At 29.5% G+C, this 3,665-nt stretch overlaps 1 long non-coding RNA gene across 2 annotated transcripts; it reads left to right on the plus strand.

Moving 5' to 3' along the window:
- Window positions 1–9: 9 nt before the first annotated feature.
- Window positions 10–2,665, plus strand: LOC124895222. 2 transcript variants are annotated; one of them, XR_007051594.1, is made up of 3 exons: window positions 10–642; window positions 869–942; window positions 2,521–2,665. It is a non-coding gene; the product is annotated as an uncharacterized LOC124895222 (long non-coding RNA). The 2 variants fall into 2 exon arrangements; XR_007051593.1 differs by lacking the exon at window positions 869–942.
- Window positions 2,666–3,665: the final 1,000 nt, after the last annotated feature.

Genomic DNA, 3,665 nt, shown 5'->3' on the forward strand with positions numbered 1-3,665 from the left:
AGCTGCCCAGATTGCTCATATGAGCTATGTCTAAGCTGATGCCAAGAACTTCGGAGAGGCATGTTTCCAGGAAAGAGTTGTAAAGCAGTTTACAAATATTCAGATAGAGGCTGTTATTACATGCACAGTGGAGAGCCACTTCCTGAAAGTTTTCATAATATGGAAATTCCACAGGACCAGAACAAACCAATTTCATGGGTTGCTAATTGTGATGGTTATATCATTTGTACTCCTGTCGAAATGGGTGGATGTGGAAAATACATTTTAGAGCTCAAGCATCTGCTACCAAGAAACTGGATATCAACCTTAAAGCAAAAGCAGAAAGGATTCTGATTCAATGCAATTTTTCCCAGATGACTTCCCTGCCGATTTGTAGAACAGATGACCCTCAACAGTTACACAGGGTGGCTTCAAGAGTTGGTTCCGATGATAACTGCTTATATTCCACTACTGCAAAAGACGTTATGGTGGATGAATGATGATGCACTTCTACACTTCCATAAAAATGATGATGCACTTCTACACTTCCATAAACACTGGGCCTAGGGTGAACCGATGATTTTACGAAATGTGCTTGAGCATACAAGCGATTTAAGCTGGGAACCAATGGTTATGTGGCGTAAGAAGAAACAGAAGTTCACTGTAAGTGGTATTTTATACACACTGTTTTATCATAATAGTATTCATAATATATTGTGTTAATAACTTTAATAGTATTATCATGCTATAGCGTTAAAGGGATCGTTCCATGGGATAAGTTATTCGATATCAGTAAAGTTTATTTATAAATAAATATAGCATTAAATTAAATAATTATAAATCTAATCCAATACAATACTTTTGTATATGTTTCTTCAATTGGTGAAAGGTTATAAAGTTATTGAAGCTTCAATCAGGGGTAAAAAGGCAAAATAGATTTCCTTGTGGAGATTTAAAAATTAGGTATTCTCTCTTATTATTATTTCCATATAAAAGAACACTACAAAATTTTGAATAACTCTTAATTTTTTATTTGATTGGATAATAGATCTTATGTGGTGTCACTATCACCTTTTTTTTTTTTTTTTTATAACTCATCACATAAAAGCCCATATAATTAACCAAATTACCAAAATGATTGAGAATTTGTAAAGTCATTAAACCTTCATTTAAGGATTAAAAAAAAATCATGTGAGGACTACCAAAGTTGGAAACCTCCCTTATATAGTCGTAAAGTATAAAGTAAGTTTTCTTTTTTCTAAAAAAATAGTTTAACAATAGAAATTACAAGAAAATACTAAATAATAGTTTTTCATTTCATTACATATGCACTCAGTTTTGCTAGATTGCAGATTACTCCTTTTAGCATAAACATGAATCTTAACTTGAGAAGTCTCTGAACATTTTTCCTGATTTGATGAATTGTTGTATTATTTACTATAATATGATGAATTTTCTGAGGAACAAGCATTCAAGCTAAAGTAGCAGGGTAGAAGATACCTCAAAATAAAGTCAACTTCTCTGGATTAACTTTTTTGTTATTAATAACAGGATTGCTGCGTCCACACTCCTCATAATCATCATGTGGATCATGTTGGCTATGTTATACTAATTTATGCATAAATAAAATAATTAAATATACAGATCTACTATTAATTTTATAATAATGGCTTGATCAACTTGAAAAGACGGCTTTAGAAGATCAACAAACAGTCGTTATAGTAAAGTAGTAAGTATTCCCCGTATTACCTTTAGAAATTCGTATTGTTTTTTACGAAGCTCTGTTGAACTTGACTTGAGTTTCATACCAGGTAGAAAAGGAAAGACGCCAAATAATTTATTGTGATATCATTTAGACACAACCCAATTACAAAAATGGTCATAGCTTCAAGCATTCTTTCTTTTATCTAGCTATTTTTCGAAAAGTGGACAGAAGGTAAGGCTAGCAACCCATACCAGTTATAAAGAGTTCTCTTTGATTGTTGGATTGGAGTTTGATTCATTTAGGGACAAAATATAAGACTTTGGGTGCTTTATATATCTCAGTGCACATTTCCTTGAGAATTTCTCATTTTTGTAAAGCTAAATTCTTGAAATGATAACATGCCCAGTCTCCACAAGTAGGGTTTGAAGAAGGTAGAGTGTAGGCAGACTTACCCCTACTATATACTCATTTTTGCTTTGCTTCTGTATTTAATTTTCATGTTTCTTGTTTTCAGTATTTGTAGAGACTAGACATTAGTGCTAATTAGCTTCGTTTTTTCAAACAATCGATTTCTGGCTACAGGATCCTATAAATTGAACACTAAATATAAATTGTATTATATTATTATAGCAGTAGTCCCTCACTATCTAATTAAATGTTCCCATATCTAATCTTCATATCGAAAATAAGGGTACAAGAAAAATGCATAAAATACAACTTTTAACTCCGGTACTGGCTAAGAAATGCTAGCAATTTATGAGTTTGCGTTTAAAAATTCTACATTGCTTATGTTTACTATCTAACTGATCCTCCATGCTCTTCTTTTTTCATTACAGGTTTACACTTTGAATATTCTCTGTGCCAGCTGTTGATAATGCCACACTACAAAGAAGAAATATTTTTCCATTATGTAAATAGTATGTCATATAAATATGCAATGTAAATAATACAATTATAAATGAACGTTTGTCAATCATAAAATATCTGTATATAAATAATATATGCATTACACTGACAAAAATGTTTCAACATTAGGTCCGCTATCTAGTATTATATAGAAGAGTGAGTTGGAGGACGACCAAGGGTATATTTGTCATTTCACATCTAAATGGTACAATTATTATTAGTCAATAGTAATATCTCAACAAAGAACTCCATTAGCCATTTTTTTTATAGCTTATGTGTCTGCATTTTCTAAGTAAACCCACTATGTGGCTAACAACACTTTTACTTTCAAGTCCTAACTTATTCAACCACATTATATACGAAGTAATATTTTGAATAAATTTAAATTTATAATCTGAATCTCCGTTCATGAAATATTAAATTGTTTATGTATAATTAAAATTAATTTTTACTTTTATGTGTTAAATGATGAATTTGTTTTTCTTCATATATTTATTTTCTTATATTGTAAATTTTCTAAGTGAAAATTCCTACTCCACCAAAATTTTTAGTACTCCAAGATTTTAATATTTTAGAGGGTTAAAATCTAAAGTTGTTAACATACTTAAAGATATTTTTTTGTGTTCATTAATAATTTTACAAAAAATATCATTAAATCAGTCTATAAATGTTTTACTAAAAATGAAAAAGAATTACATATGTAATATTCATATAAGACTTCGAACACACAATTTTTGTATTCACATGAATTGTAGGTGTAATCACAATTGATGTGCATGTTAACTGGCAAAACAAATATTTAAAGGATAATTTTTTTTAAAAAATAGAAGTACATTAAATGACCGGTGCAAAGAACTTTTACTATATTATATAAATATTTTTATATGTAAGTTTTCATAAAATGGAGATTTGAAATCTTAAAAATAAGATATATGATACTCCATTCATTTCTTTTTATTTGCCCCATTTGAGTTGTGGTTTTATTTCAAAATATTTACTTCTTTAATCTCTTAAGAATAGTTTGAATAAAATCTTCCTATTATACCCTTGTTCAATAAATATAATCTTATTGATT

The sequence above is a fragment of the Capsicum annuum genome, unplaced genomic scaffold (genome assembly GCF_002878395.1).
Source record: "Capsicum annuum cultivar UCD-10X-F1 unplaced genomic scaffold, UCD10Xv1.1 ctg80633, whole genome shotgun sequence".
Taxonomy (NCBI): Eukaryota; Viridiplantae; Streptophyta; class Magnoliopsida; order Solanales; family Solanaceae; genus Capsicum; species Capsicum annuum.